This window comes from Cucumis melo, chromosome 6 (assembly GCF_025177605.1).
Source record: "Cucumis melo cultivar AY chromosome 6, USDA_Cmelo_AY_1.0, whole genome shotgun sequence".
Lineage (NCBI taxonomy): Eukaryota > Viridiplantae > Streptophyta > Magnoliopsida > Cucurbitales > Cucurbitaceae > Cucumis > Cucumis melo.
Window position 1 is genome coordinate 23,537,838 of NC_066862.1, and position 23,536 is coordinate 23,561,373.

General features: G+C 33.0%; 1 long non-coding RNA gene across 3 annotated transcripts; it reads right to left on the bottom strand.

Annotated features, from left to right (window-relative positions):
• Positions 1-12,812: 12,812 nt before the first annotated feature.
• Positions 12,813-16,747, bottom strand: LOC127149927 (uncharacterized). Of its 3 annotated transcripts, XR_007821793.1 has the most exons (5): positions 16,177-16,747; positions 14,817-14,887; positions 14,089-14,148; positions 13,699-13,855; positions 12,813-13,071 (listed from the first exon to the last, which is right to left on the bottom strand). It is a non-coding gene; the product is annotated as an uncharacterized LOC127149927 (long non-coding RNA). The 3 variants fall into 3 exon arrangements; XR_007821792.1 differs by having other exon boundaries at positions 14,817-16,737; XR_007821794.1 differs by lacking the exons at positions 14,817-14,887; positions 16,177-16,747 and adding an exon at positions 14,274-14,341.
• Between the last annotated feature and the right edge of the window lie 6,789 nt (positions 16,748-23,536).

Consider the following 23,536-nt stretch of genomic DNA (forward strand, 5'->3'; position numbering starts at 1 on the left):
AAAGGTTTTACTCAGGAAGGAACACATATACTAAATCAAAACAAGAATGGCAACAACATTGCAAGGATAAAACTAGCTTTGCCTTAAGTCGTACCTGTAGTGATGAAACCTTCCTTGAAACCTTCAAAGTCGGGCTGCATAAGCTTCTTCTCCCTCTTTGCAATTTTCTGCATCTTTTTATCTTGAATTTTATGTGCTATGTTATCTGATCTCTCTTTTGTGTGTAGTTTAATCCTTTCTTTTCATTTCTTAGCATTCTTCAGTTATTGTTTCCACACACTCGTAAAGAGAAAGAGAGCATAACCTAATTTCATTCTCTTTCTTTTTCTTCCTTTCTAGGTTTTGTTTTTGTTTGATTTTTAGAGTTTTCAATTAGCAAATTTAAAACTGAAAAAACAAATGAACAGAGAGAGAGGATGATGAAGAGGAAGAAGAACAAAGAATGAAAAAGAACAAAGAACGAACAAGAAGAGTTTACCCTATTTTGTTGGTCTCTTCCAATTTAGTTTACCCTTCTGATGCAGACCTTCAATTCTTCTCCAATCCTTATTTTCTAATTTCTTAGATTCGTCCATCGATATTTTTAATTCCATTCCTTCTCAATCTCAACATAACCAGCAGATTGAGATGGATTTAACCCGACCTTCTCTTTGATGTCCTTAAGCAATGTAACCACTACAAGAAATCTGGCCTTTAACGTCGGTTTAAAACCGACATTAAAGGCCTTTAATGTCACTTGGCGACCGACAACTTTGCGAGCGTTATTAAAGGGATTTAATGTCGGTTGGGCTTCAATGTCGGTTTATAATCGACATTAAAGACATCTTTAATGTCGGTTATAATGTTGGTTTTAAACCGACATCTTTGAAGATGTTATTGAAGGCCTTTAATGCCGGTTCATCTTTAGTGACGGTGGATAACCAACATTAAATATGTCTTTAATGTCATTTATCATACATCTTTAATGTCGTTTTTCCACCGACATTAAAGATGTCTTTAATTTTTTTTAACCGACATTAAAGCTGTTTTTAATGTCGTTTTTTCAAATTTATTTTTATTAAATCCTTGCATTATTGTCCATTTTGTATGACACCAAATAGTTAAAAATGAAATCTTTTACTTGTACATATACAAAATGAAATCTTAATAATGTGTACATTTATATACAACTTGGCTCCAAACACAAAGAAATTATGAAGCTTAATTATTATACACCGATCATCCTTTGGAAAAAAAAAAAAGAAAGAAAAAGAATATATTGAGAGAGCAATAACTAAAACTGCAACTAATAGCAAACTAGAACACTTCACAAATGACCATCTTCAAGATCTTGTCACAAAGATGAGGGTCTGGCTAATTGTACTCACTTGCAACCATTTCTTCTATTGCAGTCATTTGTTTAGTGATAGCTCCATGTAAAAGACATCAAGATGGTTGAATTGATAAGTAACAATGTTATGACCTAGTTGCTAGTAGAATTATTCACATTTGATTACTAATTAATAAAGCAAAGGGTTGGTTACCAAACATAACTTTTATTGCGCAATGTGGAAGGGTCTGAGGGTGGTTAGATGGATCGATGGCAGCAATCGAAATATGCAAAAGAACCCAAAACTTTTTTCTTTTTAAGGAAATTAAAAACATGAGTTAGCATAAATATTTCCATTTCTCATTATTAATAAATTAAATTAAGAGACTAAAAACTCACTCCTCGATTAACTACATTAACTAAAGCAACAACCATTATAGCTATTTAAGTAAATCATAAGAGAACTGAAAATGACAATTGACTATATTAGTTAAAAATCAAGAAAAATAAAAAACTTCAGACTTACATGTATTTATCATAGCAATGAAACTCACCAATCTCGGGAAACATCCATCTTCCATCAGCAAAAGGATGTGCAGGATACCTGTAAAAGGTCCCTTCTATATAAGCCCTCAAGCAACACCTTTGAAGTTCCCGATTAAATATCAATAATTATTATAAAAGTACTTTAGCTCTCCAAAAGAGCCAAGACCAATGCTTTTCCTGTATCAAATCTCCAACTAAGTGACCAAAATTCTCAACAAAGTGGAATATGAAGTCTTCATAGCACTGGAAAGCATATCGTGACTATAAAATAGAACCACAAATCAGAGGTAAAGATATGATCACATTCGAAAAGAGTTTGTGGGATTACAACATCAATCGAACTTTCAGCACAATGATAGTACAACAAGATCAAAATGAAAAAAAAAAAAAAAACAGCTCATCAATGATAGTACAACATGAATCAAACTTATCATTCTTTTTATTATAAGTATTCAAACGTTTTGACTTGTACTTGAAATGGAGTAGACAAGCCACATGCAGACAACTTAAAATCATTTCATGCTATAATATATAATAGATAAATAAATCATTTAATTACTAAGATGGCGGGAACTTACAGAGAAGCACATGGATGATGGAACCCATAAATTTGAACTACCAGTGTAAAAAACAATAGTAACTTCCCATGAACAAATTCTCCTTTAGTTACTTGAAAAATATAAGTGCATAAAAAAATTCAAGCATCTAATAAGTGACCACATCTACATTTCTTGTTTTGTTATCAACTTTCTATTCATGTTTTTCAAAAACCAAGTCAAGTTTTTAGAAATAGTCACCACCATAATAGTCTTTTCATTGCCAAACAAAAGAACCAAACATAAAGTCACCACCAAAACAGTTTTTTCTTCACATAATTAAACTTCCCGCTTTTCTAAATTGTTAAACTAAGTATTTGAAACAACACCACTAAAATAAATTTCTAAACCAAGTGCAACCACATAACAGTCTTACTAAGATAATATTGCAACTTGTTCATTCAAGTCTTCCTAAAAAACAAATTGAGAAACATGGTAAGATAAACTTTTTTGTATAATACCTTCAATTCCAAACAGTTGACTGAAGCTTGAACTTGAACCATTAATTTCCTACATATTATTTGGTGCTTGTGATTTGCTTGATTACACAGATAAGAGAATGGTTGTTCTTATGGCTAAACAACAATTATTACAATAGAGCCATCAAAAACAAGAATCTGATTTGAACATGCAAATCACATTTCCTATCATCTTAACACTTTGGTTCTTTACTAGTGATTATCAATATGGCCCCATGAGTTTATGGAAATTGATATTTCATTGTGGGGTGAGGGGAGGGGGCGTACATTTTTAAATATTGATGCAGAGAAAAATCAATTAAGCAATATTGATGCAGAGAAAAATCAAACTACAACATCAGTGGACTATAAAACCTTAAGCTTGATAAAACTTAGGTTGATGAATGTTATAATTTAGCATTGACCAAGCATCTGGATCTCAAAGCATATTATTAGTTCAACTTCAATCTTCCTTTTCTATAACATAAGAACTCTTCAAAAATAAAAAATAAAAAAAGTTATATTCAATACTCTCATTTCCAACAGGTCAAAATCATCAAATAATATTTGGATAGAAAATAGTACCAGCTAGACTTAATGGTGGTAATGAAAAATTATACTATGCATTTCTTTCTAATTAATCAAACTATATCCATGTATAATCAAACTATATCCATACGTTATACCTCGCACGCCAATTGAATTGAAAAAAAATGAAATTAATTACACTGATGATGCTTCAACGTAACTCAAATAAAAAAAAACATCATCAGGAAGAGGAGGTTGAGAAAAAAAATAAGGTACCATAAAACAATACTGAGAAAACAAAAAAAAAAAAAATTCATGGCTTCAGATGGTAAAAGTTAATCCTGCAGTTCATCTGCGGTTTTTTAGACATGTTATCATCAGAGGAAAAAGGGGTGTAAATTTACAAATTATATTCTTCATATGAACATCAGCACGGAATGACACCCATTTTACAATTTCCTCTCTTTCCTTCTCTTATAAGATATAAATGAACAACTTATTCTCATGTGTTCAGATTAGACAAAGTCCAATATGTTCAATAAAGATCAAACTACAAATTGACGAATATATAAAAATAAGGGTAACCTGAGAATCGATAATTTTGCCGAAACGATTGAAGACATTCTCAAGCTGACGCTCCGTGATGTCCCACGAAAAACTGCCGACAAATATTTGGTACTCTTCTCTTCCGACCATATCAAGCTCCGAACTTCAGGGAGAAAATATCCTCCTGCGCAGCAAAAACCAAGGTAATTTGAGAAATAGAAGCAAAATTTTATAAGGGTGGCGGCAGCTGTCGAAGAAGAGAGGGAAGAAAGTGATGAGATTGAGAAGGGTGAAAGAAATTTGAGAAAGATGAAAAATAATGTGTGGGAGGGTTTGAGAAAAGAGTAAAGTAAGAGAGAGAAAGTTGAATTTTTACAAAATAAAATAAAAATGGGCTTTAATGTCAGTTCTAAAAAAGCAGGGTGTTTAATGTCAGTTTAAAATTGACATTAAACATCCGCCTTTTGAAAAACGACATTAAAGCCCATTTTTCATTTTTTCCACCCGACATTAAAGACTAGATTTCTTCTAGTGAACCATTTCATCGTTTTGCTTTAGGATCCTTAAAACATGAGAGTCCTCCGTTTTCATCCACCGTCGAGTGCTTCCTTGCTCACTAGATCAATGTTCCACAAACTCCAAATTCCTCAAAATGGCTCACAAAAGCAATAGAAATCTCACTGAGAGAACTAAAGAAGATAAAAAACCCTTAAACCCTGGGGTATTGAAGCTTGATCATAAGATGGATAAATGCAGAAGGAAAAAGAGTAGGAGAAGGAGAAGGAGAAGTTAGAGAAGAGAAAATGAAGGGAGAGGTAAGGAGAGAGGAGGAGTGATGAATGACAAGAAGGATTGAAGGGAGGATTACAATAGTGAATGCGAGGAAATTCAGAAGGATTGAAGTAAGGATTACGATAGTGCGCGCGTGGAAATTGAGAAGTATTGAAATGAGGATTAGGAAAGTGTCCAAATGGAAATTGAGGGATTGAGATAATCAAATAACCTTAATCCTTGTTTTTCTTAAGGTGGAGTAGGTTATTATAGTCCACTCCACATCATTTCAATTAAATAAAGCTTTCGAAAATTGAAAGATCCTACCAAGGAGTTTTAAAATAAGATGTTTTAACTAAAGTTAAGACAATTTCAAAAAAAAGTAAATTAAAAATAACTATTTATTCTTTTATTTAATTGAAATAAGAACTCCAATGTTGTCGTCTCTTAACCCAAAAGTAAGAAGCAAAGCTTTAAAAATCTGAGAGTAAAAGTTAAAAGTAGTAATAAGAGTTATATTTGAGTAGAGGAACAGACTCATAGAGTACACCTATGATTTTCCACTCAATGCCAAATCTGAAATAAATAATGAACAAAAGTTTTTCTTCGCCAAAGGACTTAAAGTTTTCAAAAATTTCAGCCATTTCTAAAAATTAAAAATAAGATTTTCAGGGGAATGAACAAAGGTATTTTAAAACTTAAGCTTACCACATTCTGAACTGGAATATTTTCATAGTTGGGATTATGCGATGAGAGTGGACCCTAATTACGAGTGAGGCTAAATTGCATCATGAGAAGTTTAGCAGATGTGAGAAGGAATGTATGGCTTAGGTGTGGACTATGCTTGAGGACAAGCATTGTTTTAAACTTGAGGGGTGTGATAGCTTGTAGAAATATAAGTTATTATGGTCTTTTAAGTGAAACAATGAAGTCAAAACCCAAAATAAATGATCAAAACGTGTAGCTTTTAGTGCACAATTGTAATATAACACAAGAATGCACCTTACATAAGTGATCATGCTTGATTAAATGTGCTTTCAAGTAATTTTCCATGTAGGTGGGAAAAAATAGAAAAAATGAAGTGAGGATCGCGCATGCTAACTCAACAAGTAGAAGAAGACTAGCAATTCGTAAGGCAAGATGCCAGTACAACTTTACACGAGATGATTCGCTAGAAGACAATAATGATGGGTAGTTGGGATGACGTGGCAAGAAACGACTACTTTCTACGCTGACATTGGTAGACAAGGACAATTCATAGTGTAGGCAAGGATGGATATGCAACATAAGCATTTAATTTTTCACATAAAGTGTGCCTATAAAAGAAGCTCAACTCCACCTTGAAGGAGAGAGAGGAGGGCATCCCTTAAGAATGCAAGTGAAGGACGAGTTTTAGAGTTCTTCACTTGTAGTAGTGTTCTTCTTCCATCCTCTTCTCCAGTCAATGTCTGAATGAGAGGTTGGAGAGAGATTAGAGAGAGAAGCTTCCCCAACCGTTTTCCCTGACTTGTAAGAAAACCAAAGAATTTTCTTTCCATTTTTGCATACTTTTATGATGTATTGTATGAATATTCTTCATTTTATGACTGAGAGGCCTATATTATTAATACAATGCATCTCTATCGAGTGTCTTTCTTCCATCTCCTTACTATTCATCATATTGAGGTGTTTTAGGAAGTTTAAGCTTATGTTATGTATTTGATAAGAATTCTTTAATTATAAGTCTCATCATGTTTAGCTTAGTTGAACTCATGCACTTGGTCAGCGTTAGTCGTCGACTACTCGAGAGTAAGTAGTAAGGACATAGCTAAACTTGCACAGAAGAAATGTTTTACAAACTCCTGTTCTGACGTTTTGACTTCAATCATTTGTGTCCAAAAAGGAGAACAAGTGTGGTGTTTAAGCGCCAAGACGTTGCTCGCCGTAAATATAGAGTCAAATATGATGCTTATAAATAAGGAAGCCTAGGTTTATATCAGTTGATTTATCTTTACTAATTGTGTCCCGAATAGAGAACAAGTGTGATGTTTAGGCACTGAGAGGTTGCTTGCCTTAAATATAAGATGGTCAAGTAATCTATATCGCATCAAGGACATACTATATAACTTAGATTGCCTAGGATAGTGAGACATTCCTACATTCCTTCATCTTTCTTACTGCACGTTAGTTCACATCCCATCACATCCCATTCCATTTTCCCCTACAGAATCCTCTGTGTAGATAAGTAGAATTAGTATAATTTTATACTTTATATTTTATAGAATTTATACTGCCTAGTAGAGAAGTAAGCATTATAGACTAATATTTTAATAGAAATACCCTATGTTCGACCCTGGCTCACCCAGGAAACCTCTCACTTTATTTACACTTGGGCAAAGTGTGAGAAAAACTTGTACTAAACATTAATAATGCATAAAGTAACACATATGTAGGAAATGCATTTTTTATTGCATAACCCTGGCCTAGATGCCAGTCAGCAATCACATTAGTAAAGTTTAACATAAAATATTTTTTATCGAATTTTGCACAAGAAAAATCTTGAGCCAACAAGTTTCAAGATTTCTGTAATGAGTTTTGCGTGCATAGTTACCACATACAAAAAATGAGCATCAATCCACATGTCATGACTTCTTGGGCATATGCATATATCTTAACTAACCCCAAGTTAGGTTATGAGTGTACTTCTTGCCCACTCGAGATGATCCATCCATATCATATGCTTGGATACTTAAAAGTTTGACACCGTGTCACTACATAAGATGCTAAATATCTGTAGACATTCTCTTATGAAGGTGGACTAGATTTAAAAGATGGATTAAATTTTAGTTTAATTTTAAACGTTATAATTTTTTAAGGTCTTGATCTTTTTTTAAGGAAAAATTGAAATTTTAATTTTGAAGAATTTGAAATTTATAAATACATATTGATAATAAGTTTTAAAACTTATAATATTAAAAAACACAAGAATTAAGATAAATCAAGAGAGTTTTGTATGAATGATCTATTCTTAAACCATTATCGATTAATGACCCACCCCTACAAATAAATGAAAATTCTCATGTTGCTTGTATTATAGTGCACTTATTGAATTTTAAGTGGTATTGTGTTAGGAAAGTCTTTCCCTAACTTTATTTTAACGAATCCCTATCTTGGGGTGTTGGACCATCAAGATTTTTATTATTTTATCGTTTTTGTTAGCTAACCTCAAGAAAGCTATTACACCACAATTTTCTTTTTGACATAGGCCCTAGAATGATGTTATTTAAAAGTTAGGGGAGACAAGAAGAATAGAAAAATATAAGGTTTACTTTGGATAAATGGCAATTTTATTTTTAAATTGGTAAAATAGCAAAACAATTAATTTTTAAATAATAAATGGGAGGACTATACCTTAAATGTCCCTACCTAATTGACAAATTTGATTTCTAAATACAATAGTAACAAAAACCACAAATACCCTATAATTAATACAAACTATGCACATTCTTGAATATTCTAATTCCCCCCCCCCCCCTCCTAAAAAAAATAAACCATCTTCTAGAAAACATCACATCTTCTGCATGCAATCACTTCACTTCTCCAAGAAAACCCTAGAAATTTTTTGAACCTTCTACTTTCCTTCGAAAAATAAGATCGCTTTCTTCCTTCCTTTTTGAAACGTTTTCCACCGTCACTTAAGATACATGTGGCTATCTCTGTTCTCTCATTTGCGGTTACTTTTAGGATTGTTTTCCACCTGTCCTTTCAAGATCACTTTCTACCGTTCCCTTTTAAGATAGCTTTTCACTGGTCTTTGTTCGTTTGTATTAAATCGACCTTCATCATCTGCTTCTTCAGCCGTATATGTACCTAAAAATAGTCAAATAAAATAATTTAGAATTACAGTGTATTTCTAGATTGATCGTGTGTTATTTATTAAAATACAGAGTATTTGTAGTTTTTATACTGGGTTGTTTCGGATCAATGTATCCGAAAATGCAGACAACATGGCACACGAGTCCTCCAGAGTATCCCTAATGGAATTTAAAGCAATATCACGTCATCTCTCAAATACAGGGTATTTCCAATATCAGTAGCAGATACAATATCAACGATAACAAGTAGATCATTATCAGGGAATTTCGATATGACTAACATAAATACTATAGATGCGGCCAACTCCGTAGTTAGTACAAACGATGTAATCCTGAATCATTCATATTGAGACATGGGAGTGGGGGCATCCTATGTAAATGGTTTGCATAAGACTAGAACCACGAAATAGTCATTTTTTTGTTATAACACCGTAAACTATAAACTGACTATTTCATTTATGATGACCTAGGTAACTTAATCTTAATCCTGAGTTAACTATGAACTTCTATTCATTTGGTAGTATTCTTAGATCTGCATAGGTGAGGGCAACTCATCATCGGTGGCCTAATAAGCCTCCCATTTTAGGGATAAGACAGAATGGATAGCTAGGGACATAGGGTGCAAGACGGAATTCACTCTTACCCATTTCTGGGATAGTAGATAGGTTGTTCCCTTAAGGACTGAATCCAAGTCTTGAACAAGGGGCCTTACCTTCTCATTGACCCGAGAAGGATTCAGGTTTTTAGGTTAGACCTTAAACCAATTGTTTAATAGTGGATCAGTGGGTCTTGAGGAACAAGATGTAATCTTAGGGGTAAAATCGTATTTGAACCAGCCAAGATTACGAACAACCTGTGAAGGATCAACTTACTCGTCATGGTTATATCAAGTGGACAGAAATATATCTATAGTGAGGGGAGTGCAACTAAGAGTCTTTAGTTGAATGACTTTTTAGTTAACAAATGTTGATTAAGCTTGGTCTAAAAGAGTTTAGCGAGTTAATCTCGAATCGTTGGATCCTATGATCTATAGGTCCATTAGGTTCCCCTACTAGCTCATATGAATTCAACTAAGAACAATATGTTGAAGTAACTCGAATTGTTCGAATTAAGAAAAGAGAGAAACTGAAAAATATATATGATATAAGTTGGTAGATATAAACTTTAAGCTTTATGTTTAAGTATGATTTAAATAAATATGAATATAGATTCATATTTAAAAGCTTGGAAAGTTTTGAAACTGTCAAATTGTAAAAGTCAACTTGTTGATTTTTAACTTTGAGAAACAAAACTTTGACCTGATTTATATTCAAATATGATTTGAATTTTAAGAAAATGAATACTGATTCATACTCGGGAGGTTAGAATTAGTCAAGACGGGAAAAATAGTAAAAAGTCAAAAGTTGACTTTTGACTATGAAAAGTCAAAGTTTGACTTTGACTTAATTGGTCAAATGACCAAAATGCACTTTTAACTAATCACTCAATTAACTAAAAGTTAGTGGGCAGCAACCGATTGTGAATTAGAAGCCACTAATTCCATTAAAAAGTTAATGGATTAATTAGGTGTTGAGATTATATGAAATAATTTGCATGCAATTTGCATGTAAATTTCATATAAAACATTTCTCGTTATAGAATGAGAGAGGATGATGTTTTTCTGAAAAACTACCTAAATGATACACTACTTCCTTCCTTTCTCTATAAGTTTTACTTCACAAAACCGAGTCCCACAACTTCGTTCTTGATCCTGAGCTTAGTAGGTCAACTTAGTGGTTGTCCTTGCTCGTGATATTCAGACAAAGAAGAAGCTTTGGATCGAAGAAGAAGTTCAGAACTATAAAAGGTAAGTTCACCGTTTACCTCTTCTGCTCTTCGTTTAGGTCCATCGCATAACACATGCATGTCAACTTCTAAATCGTTTAGATGCATATAAAGTAAAACATGATCCTTATTATTCCACTCCAGCATGTCTCTTAATGTTTTTTCCATCAAATTTGTTGATTTTTATATAATTAGGGGATATTGAAACCAATTGAATATATTTAGGGATTTCTGAAAGATTATAATAATTTTTTGATTTAATTAATAATTATCATAAGTGAGTGTATTTACAAATACATTGTATTCGTGATATGTAATATTTTGTTTGATTTTTTGATCTCAACAAATACACTGTATTTGTATATGGACAATTGTAATCCGTGGAGGGGTAATTTCGATCTAAAAAGTGAGAAAATATTTATGGCAGTTAATTTTGCCATAAATAAAAAAAATAACAGTTTGCTATTTTTCTATTTTCTATTCTCATATTTACTATTTCCATGGATTCTCCTAAAAGTTAAAAGGGTATGTTTGGGCCCCAAATCAAGGGGAATGAAGTGAGCTATTTTAGCACACTCCACATTTTTGGGCCCAGATTTTGGAAACCCTACTTAGTTCTTGAAAGATTTACAAAAAAGACCTAATTTGAATAAGATATTTCACAAATGTCCTAAATTAATATTTTTTTATCTTATTAGAATTACCTATATTTTTAAGACAATTTTAACCTTATCATTAACATTAATTATATAGATTTTTCACAATTAAAATATATATTTTTTCTTATTTGCATTATATTGCTCATTATTGTCTAAGTTCTAATTTCCTTAAATATTATAGTAATTAATGTAAAATTATCATTGTAATGAATTAAACGTTACCTTATTTCCTTAAGTATATTATTCATTATTAACAAATATGGAAATAATTTTTTAAAAATATCATAATGAATTCCGATAATGAATATTATATTTCATATTATTTTCATCATCGCCTAATTCATCCCAATTTTTCATCTGACGTCGGCAACTTGTTATTCTTCAATTTTGTTAATTTCTTCGATTAATCTCGTTTTCTTAAAGTAAGCCTGATTCCGTCACTAAAAAATTGCAACATTCTTTCAATTTCGATACATCTAGTTTCCTTATTCACGTAATCCTATTTCCTCCATCACCGATTTCATTTTGTTCTTCATCGATTCTCAGTTTATTTTGTTTTTTCGTTATCCTCGTACTTTCAGTTAGTTATCTTTCTCAATTCCTCATACTTTTCCATACTCCATTACATTGTAAATTTCCTAGATCGTTTTAAACTTTGATTCCGTAATATTGCATTTAAATATATACCACTTGATATATACAATTTATAAATATATGTTAACATACAGTTTCCAAAAAATATGACATATCGGTTCTCTTATTTAGTGTATATATATCCCTTCATATATATAATAATACATATAAATTGACATACATTTACTGAAAAATAGAATGCGTTAAATTGATTTATGAATAGTATATATGAAATAATACATTGTATATTTTATGAATTAAAGGTTGTGTTTTCAACTTGTTAAATATGTTATGTATTTTATTTGTGATTATGTATGAAGGGTTGTATATTAAATATAATAAATTAAGTAACTTTGATTAGTATGCTAAAAATTTATGAAAAAATATGAAAATAAAATAATTGAACTAAAACTGGAATATGAATATTTCAAATAAAATTCTGAAACAACATACTAAAAGTCTAAAAATAAGAAGAAAAAACTAATCAAATAAGGAAAACGGTATCTCTTTCGGTTATGACCAATACATTCACAATTGCCACATTTAACGCATCTCTTGAACTTCATTTTAGAAAGAATTCTAATATTCTTTGGTCGACCAATAAACATTCACTACAAGAATTTTGGCCTTTAATGTCGGTTTAAAACCGACATTAAAGGCCTTTAATGTCACTTGGCAACCGACATCTTTGTGAGCGTTATTAAAGGTCTTTAATGTCGGTTGGGCTTTAATGTCGGTTTAAAAACGACATTAAAGGCCTCTTTAATGTCGGTTTAAAAACGACATTAAAGGCCTTTAATGTCAGTTTTCAACCGACATCTTTGATGGTGTTATTGAAGCCCTTTAATGTCGGTTGGGCTTTAATGTCGGTTTAAAAACGACATTAAAGCCCTCTTTAATGTCGGTTTGTTAGTTTTCAACCGACATCTTTGATTGTGTTATTGAAGCTCTTTAATGTCGGTTGAACTCTGATATGTCGGTTTAAAACCGACATTAAAGCCTAGTTTTTTTATTCATTTTTACAAATTTATTTTTATTTAAACATTATTGTCCTATAGACCGACATTGGGTCAATGTAGATAAATATGTTTTTCACACGCCAACAAATCAATGAAATTCATATTATGTTAGAAACTATAACATTTGTCTTTTACATTTGAATACACAAAATAAAATATTAATATTATGTTTATATATACATTTCTACAATAGTACATGAAAAAAAATTCTAATACAAGAATTAAATAATTAAAAATCCTAAATGCCTTCTCAGTCTTCAATTTTCAACGGTCGCTTGACCATTTCTACACAATCGCTTAGCTTTCAACCCGATATCACTTCAATTATCTACAAACAATATCCAAATAAACCATTTATATGAATAACAAAGCTGTTTGAAGTACTGAAATTGCAGAAAAGGATGAAAAGTTCTTAATATTGCCCACCAAATGAATAATCAACATTTTTTTACATAACATTATTATGAAAACCAATATCAATCTATAAAGAAATAAGCAACATCAACACAATAAGCTGAAAAGTAAAGCTTATTGTAGTCCAACGTAAGCATAAGTAGCGCAAAGAAAAAATGTCCCTTACGTCACCAATGGAATTTCATTCCAAGTAAACATAAACATCATTAAAAATTAACTAAAATAATAAATAATAAACAAAACCAGAGAAAGAGTTTATGCTGAACTAAAGATCTCTTTTGTAATAATAATATATATGTTTTAAACTTTTGCTGAAGCAGATATGCAGAAGCTTGACTTTCTAGTTCCAGTCCCAAATTATACATCATAATAAGACCAGAAGTTGCTAGTACTTTTCTCATCATTATATCCACATGTTTTTCTAAAATAATAAGAGCAATGAAAGAACAAAAGCAAGTGTCATAATGGACGAGCTAAAGACATAATGCTTAAGAATTGAATAAAGTAACATGGCTATGTAAAATCAACCTGTAAGACTAACCTGGATCAGGATGAAGTGTTTTTGGGCCACTGGGACCAACCAATATATTAGTGACACCAGTCATTTGAAAAGACATGTAGGCATTGAAGTAATACGGAGCAAACATAACCACAGAATCCCCAGCATCACACAATGTAAGAACAAGGTTAACGAATGCCTGCAGTAAAATCAGCACTACATTTTACCATAAGAAGACAATCAACATAAGGAAGTGTTCCAAAACGAAAGCTGATAATATATGCAAGCGTTAACCGAGTTTTTCCTTTGTACTTCTAAGCCAATGAATGATAGGATGTCTAATAGATAAGTAATGCTGCAACTTAAGCTGGCCATTCTTGCCAGTTTTGATTCATTATTATAAAAAAATTCAATGATTTGCACTATCATCACCTGATTTGCACCGGCTGTAACCATCACAGAGGACTTGTACAGTTTATTTTCCTCATTCAACTGCAAAACAAAAAAACAATGATTTAGTAAGTCCATGACTGTCTGGTTCCATAATATAAACAAGAACACAATTTCAGAGAGAGAACAATCCTGTCATGTTAAAGAATGAGAATTCAATATCTTACTTGTGCACCCTTCAAGAGGGTCTCTTCTGTAAATCCTCGGATATCTCATTTATTCAATGAAATTGTTTCTTATCCAAAAAAAATAAAGGAACAAGAAAGATATCGATATGAAAAGTAGACAAGGTCAATCATTTCAAGATTTCAGAAACCAAGCAAAATGATAAGTTGAGCAGAGCAAAGAAAAACGACTTCTGGTAGCAAATTCACAGATTAGCTTTCAATCTGATGACTTCAATCATTCTACAAGCAATATCAAAATAAACCATTTAATCTGATATCATCTCCATTATTGCAAACAAACATGTCAAGCATAGTAATAAGCAGTTCTATAGCCTGTGGGGACTCATAGGAGAAAGAAAGTGTCCCCTGAAAAGGGAGGAATTAACAGCCAAAATCATTGACTTTCATTTACACCACATATAATACACACAGAAAGTGCTTGTACCTCAACTTTTCTTTCACTCTGTGGGGATGTTCAATTCACAAGAAACCACTTAAAATGGGATACATTAAAAGATGATCCAAACATAGAATAACACCTACCTCATAGCCAGACACGGTTGTGTTTCAGTAGTCCAAATCTCGAACAAAAGTCTTGTCCACATCCATGTTAACTGTACTATCCATCACTTAAAATGTGAATGGTTTAAGTTGCGACTACAAATTCAAATTTTAGAATTAACACAATTGCACATTGAGAAAACATGCAACAAACTTTGTTAACCAGCCCACCATCCAGAAACTATTGAAAATTATTCTAATTCATCCAAACCATGTCAATCAAAATGAAGTATGAAGATAGATTTGGAAGTCCTGAGAGAAAGAATACTTCTAAAATCAAAACTAAAATTTCATAGAGGAATGATGAACTAAGGAACCATCAGAATTACCAATTTTGGCCAAGTCAAGTAGGTGTATCTATTGAGAAGGACAAAAGTTCAAAACCCACAAAAATAATAATAATAATAATAAAAGAAAGAAAGAACCATCCTCGACCAAAATTAATCCTCAATAGCTAAAAGCTGTTCGGTTCACATCATGGTTGCGTCTTCTTTTGAAAACACTCATCATTTGGTTCCTTAATTTCATCTCCATCAGTTTCAAAACCAAAATCGCATTCCCCAAATATTTGAAACAAACAAAAAATAAAGATGAAGACAAGATTTGAGCATAAACATAGAAAAGAAGGGAAGTTTAAAGCATTGTATACTTATCATTTTCTCTTGTATAGTTTATATATTCAAAGTCGTTCTATTGTTGCTCACATGAGCTAGCTCTTAAATTCAAATTCAACTAGGCTCTTTATCAGTGGTTGAGAGAGGGGTAGGAGAAGAATCTTTTACCTTTCTGTTTGTCTTAACCTTCACATAAATCCTTTTTTTTTAACAAGGTTGAAAATTCTTGGTCCACTTCACCATGTATATTGTATACATTGGAATAAACTGTAGACAACTATTCGTATAGGGTTGTATCCTTTTAACTCCATGAGTAGCATGTTCCTTTATGAATAGACACCATTTCAAATTTTAACCAACTTGAGGAATAGACTATCCAAATGGTCATGAATCTATAAATATGTTTTTTCTTCGAATTGGTTTTTAACCTTTCTCATAAACATTTTTCTTCCATAAAACTTTCTTCCTATTATAAATTTGTTGAAGTTTTCTTTGTTCCACAAACTTGGGTTCGTTAGATTTTGTGAACACTGTACAAGGTGTTCCTCTCACAAGAAAGTGTTTGCCAAAACAGTCATACCTTAACCGATTCACTTGGCTAACCAAAACAGTCATACCCAAATCCTTGAAACTCCCAGTATGGCTAATCCCACAATGTTTAACCCATAAATCATTCATACCCAGAAACTGTTTGCCAAAACGCTCAGCCCAAAACAAGTTTGAGTTACCTTTGAAAGCGCCGACAATATCGTCAGGATCGATCTCCGGCAACACCCATTCCTTCTTACTCCAAACGCCGGAACCATAAGGCCACGTAGTTTTCCCCACGCGCGAATCGAAGAGGTTTCGCCAATAGGCGCCGTCATATTTCTTCAATGCCTCCATGTCGTGTTGAATGTCGAGTAACCCACCAGATCGACTTCGGTAAACGATCTCGTCGAGAGAGTAGCACTCAGTGGAGTCGAGGCTAGCGTTAAAAGGGACGTACTTGGCCGAGAATTTGCTCCGATCTTCTCCGGAGGCTGCACAGTGGCGACGGGCTTCATCTTTGATGTTCTCGTCGGCAGAACGACGGTTCTTGAGAGTGGACAATGGGGGAGAGCCGTCAGTTGGTGGAGAGGGGGAGGAATCAGAGGTAGCTTTAGGGATTCTGAGAATGGGGTTGCGGAATTTTGGGGTGGATTGAAGCTTGGGGTTGCGAGAAGGGAAAGAAATGGTGGGGTTGAAGAGGGAGGAGGTAGCCATTGTTGGGAGTGAAGGTTTTTGGGTGAAGATGGAGGAGGCAGCGGCGGCGGTGATTTGGGGTTTGAAACCCTAAATATATCTTTTATATATGAAACTCCAAAAAAACTTAAAATTATTATGTTTGATATCTATAATGTCGGTTAGAAAAAAAATAGATCTTTAATGTCGGTTTAAAACCGACATTAATCCTTCATCTTTGATGTCGGTTTAAAACCGACATTAAACATCCGCATTTTAAAAAGCGACATTAAAGATCCGTTTTCATTTTTTACAACCGACATTAAAGGTCATATTTCTTCTAGTGATTTTACATTCGGTGGGAGAATAATAACTTCAATTTATGTATTATTGAATATATATGCAGTAGTATATTTGTAACAAATCACAAAACATAAACGTATTATGCAGTAGGATATATATACAAAATCAAAGAAAATACTAATTGAATCGAGAAAAAAAATAAAAAAAAACGATACGGAACATGAAAGAAAAAAAACTGAACTATATGTGTCACTAAATACTTGTTATTGTATATATACATAGATATATATTGTTTATATCATCTGTGTATACAATGATATATAAAGAAATTTAACTACAATTTATGTATTATTCATATGTAGTAGTATCCATGTAACAAATCATATAACATAAATATGAATAAAACGTATATATCTCATAAATCACTTAATAAAAATAGATTAAATATATTGTTCACTAAAATTTTACTAAACAAAAATATGAATAAGATGATTGGAACATGTCGCAATTATTGAATATATATCGTAGTATATAAATTGAGTAAGAAAAAAATCACAAAATCCGTGTATGTTTTAGCATAAATTGTTAAAGCCCCTTTTCTTACCTCTTGGTTTAATATTTCTCACTCCTCCTCTCACTTCATAATCCTTTCTCTCTCTTTCTTGTAATCTTTCTCTGTTCTCAGCCCTTTCCAACTCATTGGAATTCTCATGCCGGCTCCACCCGTCAAAAACCCATCACATCGACGACCACCATGATCGTATATGAAAAACTCCATCTAAAACACCTGATTTGCTCATCGGAAGAATAGAGTACGAATACAAGAAGTGACAGTGAAACGTTGGACAAGGACGAGGCGTTTGGCGAATTTGACGAGTGGGATTAGATGACCCTTTTCGGGACTTAGCATTATTACAACATGGGGTGTTGGAGATTCAACTTCTTGTTGTTCTTCTCTCTGTTTTGCTTCTTCCATGGCAGTTGACGGTGGTGCTCCGGTGGTTCTGTCAGCTGTGGGTTAAAGAAGAATGATCCTTGCTAACTATGAACGAACTTCAATTTATATAACATTGAGGAAATTATTATTATGTACACCAGATTGGAAAATCTCTCTTCTCTTTTTTGGCTTTCTTCTTCCAATTCAAAGGCTATTTTTTTTTCTTTTGTGCGTGTGTGTGTTCTTGGGGCAAATTAGGGTTTCATCTCTCTATTGCGGGTTTAGAGGACGCGACCCAACCTATATAATCACTATGAATATGATGCGTCGTCTTAAGAGCATTGCTTCTGGTTGGACTTCCATTTCTTCTGATCCTGTGAGTTCCATTTTCGTTGTCGTTTTATTTCTCTCTTTTGTTTTGGGAAATTGGAGTTGGAATTGAAGAAGTTTTTGAATTTGAAATGTTCTACGCTTCGATTTGCTGCCTCTTCTTCCGCCGTCGCCGGAGCTCACTTTCAGCCTGCAAACTATTGCTCACTTTCGCCGGTTTTGTTTTTCTTACGATTTTCTGTTGTGGCTCAATACAATTTTGTTATTTTGTTTTTGTCAATAGTATTGTTAGTTTCTGCTAAGCTACAGAATATGGAATTTCCATCTAATTTTTATTTTGACAGTAGATACTTTAGAAAATTTAATTTCCTAACTTTGAGTTCCATTAGATGGTATAAAGCAATATGTTTGATTCCTCGTAGCACGAGTTATACATATGTTCATTCAACGGGGATTTTAATTTTCACCTTTTTTTCGTGCTTATATGCTTCGATCAATTGTATTATATTCAAATTGAGGATTATAAATTTCTTCAATTTTGAAAAGGATTGCTTTTCATATTTAGCATCTATCACATAGTGACTGAAATTAGTCTATCACATAGTGACTGAAATTAGTGTGCCTTGAGTTTTTAAAGCTGCGATTTAAAGTAGTAAGAGTTTTATAGTACAACAATACCTTTAGAGACGAAGTGTATGTCAATTCCACCAAACAAATTTTAATTTGACAAGTTGTAAGAGTTATTACCATCTTACTCTAGTGCTATAGTATTGTTACAATTAAAATCTCAAGAACAAGGGTTCACTTTTCAATATCCAAGAGCTATTGATGGTCTTTATAAAATGTCTGGATTAAATTTAGCCATCCCAAAACCCTAATGAATCAAATGCAATCTATGGGAGTGAATCTCGCCCAATTACCTTTGGAGTCAATATAATGCTTGGAAATAATTAGATTTATGCTTAGTGTAGTGTTGTGTGTTATGTGTTGTGCATCTTATTCTATGCGATGAAACATGGTCATGGCATGCTGTATGCTTTTTATGTCTCGCGTTATCACGTAATTACTAAGTCCTCATTGAGTACAAGTTTTCCTGTGGAGCAATAGGTTTTCTTGGATGATCCAGGGTTGAACACATGGAATAAATTTCAAAGCTTAGTTCTAGGGTTCACTCTTCAATTGAACGGTATAAAGAATAAACTATATAGTATGAGAGAGTGTAAGTTTAAACTATATCTACTTATTTACACTAGAGAGAATCTATAAAGGGAGATTAAGATGGATGCGAGATGAGATTGTGAACAAACTTGCATAAAGAAAGGTTGAAGGAAAGTTTATGTATTACTAGGCGATTAAGCAATCAAAGAACCTTGATGCGATATAACTCTGATAACTAGTTTATGATTAAGGCGAGCACCTCTTGGTGTCTTTAAACGCCACACTTGCTCACCTCTTGGGATCCATATGACTAAGCTGAGTTAAGCGAGATATATCTAAAACGCTTCACTTACAAGATTTATAGAGCTTCTCTTTTAAGGGTGACAACCTATCGACGCCAAATACCCACACTTGTTCTTCTTTTGGGATATAAATGATGAAAGTTATCTCGCCAAGTGTCTCCAAACTCCTTGTTGCGCACGATAGCCATATACTTGCTACTTGCCCTCTTTGGTAGTTGGCGATAAACACTGGCCAGGTGATGACTATAGGTCAGCTAATGCAATAAGGGTTATAAGCTAACCTTTTTATCAAGAACTTTAGGCCCCATACAATATGAACAAATACATTGCAAAGAAATACAAAGAATGGAAAGAATAGAAATGACATTACAAGTTAGGGATGGGGAAATGAGATCTTCTTCACTAAAATCTCAAGCTTTCACTCTTAGACCAATCGGGGAAGATAAAGAAAAGATGGTCTTTTCGCAACTCTCTAGGATTTGGCCCCTTCAAGCACTCTGGTCCATTCAGACCTTTTTTTTCTCGATGGAGATGGAGTCCTTTATATAGGCAGATTTAGGCGAGAAATCTAATCTTCTGAACATGTTAGCGCCAAAAGCTACCTTTGTATTAAGTCACATCAACTTCAACTTTTGTCTTCCAGCGAACCTTTTCTCGCCTAGTTTTCGTGCGAGTTACCTCTGCAATTCGCCAACTTCTTCTTTTGTTCATAATCCTGTGTTAAGACACTAAATACATGGTGAATCAAGCATAAATACTTATGTAAAGTGTACTTTCGAATATTTATGAATTTACAACATAAGCTACGTGTTTTTGACACATTTCTTATGTGTTTTGTTCTCGTTATTCTATCTAAAATACTATAATAACTTGTATTTCTACAAGTTATCATATACATAAATATATACTATTATCGATTTTGAGAATGTATTATTGTTACTTTTGTTGATTACATGAAAACATCAGCTTACTTTTATTCTTCACTCCACACAATTTACGCTTTCTCCATAATTTTGTTTGTGTATTCCTTTATATAGCAATGAAGGAAGATATTAAACCATAACACAACAAAACAATCAAATTAACCCAAAAAAACTTATTTTCTCTGGTATATTAAGATGAAAATTCAAAGTTGCTAACATCCTCTTCCTCCCTATCTTTCTTATCTCTCTCTGTATATATTTAGTTTTCTCATTTTAACAAGAAAGAAAGAAAACAAAGTTAAAATGATATAATGTTTTCATTCATAAAATCATGAAAACTTTACTATAAATATTGATAATGTTTATATTAGAACATTCAAACAAATAACCATTACCATGACAAAAAAGAGTAGTGAAAAGCTAAGTTTGAAGCTAAATTTAAAAAATGAACATTATAATTAACAAGATTTAATAAAATCAATTGAAGAAAAATGTGTATTTTATGTATGGTGTATATGTAGACAAAAAAATAGTACTGAAAAACTCAGATTATAATAATCTTTACCCCAAATACAATTTATAATAACACTGGCTATATTAGTTCTTAGACCATTATAAGAAACTACTCGTCCCAAAAGCTCTCTAAAACATTGTATGTCCATTTTACCTTTACCTAAGTAAGTTTTTCATTAATTTATAGGAAATAGATAATTAGGGGCGTTTGGGCGGCGGTTTAGGACTGTGGGGTTAGGGTTAAGTAACCCTAACCCATGTTTGGCACTAGGGTTATGGAAACCCTAGTTTTAGGGTTTCCATTAACCCGATTTCCTCCTCTACCCCCTCCATTCTGTCGTTTCGTGCTCTGTCGATTTCTCTTCCTCAACCCGTCTTCACGAATCTCTTCAATCCATCTTCACGAATCTCTTCAATCCGTTTTGCATGTCTATTCATCTTTTCCCTTCCATCATCGATTTCTTGTTCGTTCTTCTTGCTTCGCCTTCGTTCTTCTTCTTTTTCGGAAAACCCCCTTTCGACTTTACCGTTTCGACTTTTCCAGAAAACCCTTCGATCCGGAAAACCCCCTTTCGACTTTACCGTTTCAATCTCTACATCTCTCATCACCGTCTCTGTGTCTCATTATCCGAAGATCGAACGCTTTGTTGAAGGCTTGGCCGAAAGGTCTTGCCTCCAAAACGTTTCAATTTAAGGTTTTGGGGTTTCGTTGGCCGGCGGGGACCATTCCTTGCCTCCGGAATCCCCACTTACATCTTCGATCGGACTTCTCCATGGTAATCCATGTTTGGGTTGGTCCGAATTGAAGAGGACCCCTTACCGCTCCACTTGCCGATTTGTCGCTTGGTGTTGCCCTTGCCGATTCGTTTTCCTGTCCTGATTTGGGATGGATGCTACACGCCACATCGTTTTTTGGCCAATCGGTGCGGGTAGAGCATGGTAGGGAGGTAACATTGTTGTTGTTGTATTTTGTTTATTCATTTTCAATAGCCGATGATGAGTACTGACGTTGCTGATTGGATTTTTCTTTGTTTGCTAACACGAATTTACTTTATTTATTTCATTTTGTACAATTTTGTTTGATAATTTCCTTCAATTTTGTTTGATATTTCATTTCGGTTGAATTAGAAAAATATTTGATATGTCTGTTTCTATTCATGTATTTCGGTTCTGCAAGGATTGTTTCTGTTATGGTATTTTCTTCATTCCTTCTTTGTTCTGCCTCTGTGAGGATCATATTTTTTGACCCATTCATGTGTGAATTGTGAATTTATTGCTGCCTTTCGTTGTGATTTTTATTTACTGTCGTGGTTTACTTTCTTCTTTATTTTCTTATTGTCTTCATGTTATGTGGTCAAATATTGACCGCCCAAACCTACCATTTCCAAAGTGTTGTATCCCTTCAATCTATATGACAATGTACTTTGTGTAGTAAATAGGTTACTGCCAATGTTAGGTTTTCACCAAATTTCTTACTTTTCATTGCTTTTACACTATCATTTGCAGAGATTCCCTGGTTCTTTTTTTGGGTCTGGTCATTCATATTAATTTCTCTCATCCACCCCTATATATTCACCTTTGCTCTTTTCTTTCACCACGCATCTTAGGATTTCTATTCCTCTCTTGTTCTGTCTTCTGCTTCTTTCTATTTGGTATGTAATTTTCTTCTGTGCATACTTGTATCATTCTCCATCCGTGTTACTCTTGTTCTGCTTTGGTCTCTGTTATGGTATTTTCTTACATTCCTTATATTCTAATTTATGTTTCTTTCCATATTACTGCACCTTTCGTTTTATTCTGTCTTCTGTAATTTTTTTGTTCCTTATCTTATCATGTATGTTTACTTGAACAAGAATTTGGGGGAATAGTTCCTTATTCTGTTTTTTGCTTCTTTCTATTGGTATGTAATTTTTTTTGTTTCCATATTCGCATCATTGTCCATCCCTGCACCATTCTTCTGCCTTGTTCTGTCTTATGGTTTTTTTTTTATACATTACTTCTATTCTAATGTTTGTTTCTTTCCATATAGTGCACCTTTCCTATTATTTTGTGTTTCCTATTTTGTTCTATGCTGTTAATGTTGTTAGATACATTTACTTACTCTTATTGATGTTATTTCTTCTCCTGCGTGCGGTCTGTCCCTTCTACTTTATCTATTCATATGGTTTGTTGTTTATTTTGTTTCCCTCATAATTGATGTTTCAAGTACGATCAAATTTGGTTCAACTTATTGAACCGATTTCTATACTCTGAGGCTCCATTTTATAATTTTAGAACAATCATTTTTACGTATGAATGTTGTTTTTTTTAATGTCTTTCATTTTCGAATATTCATATCGGGTCCTTTCTTCTACTTAAAAGGTATGTAATCGTTCATTTTTCTTTTTTTTATTTCTTCATTTATGCTACTTTTGAAAGT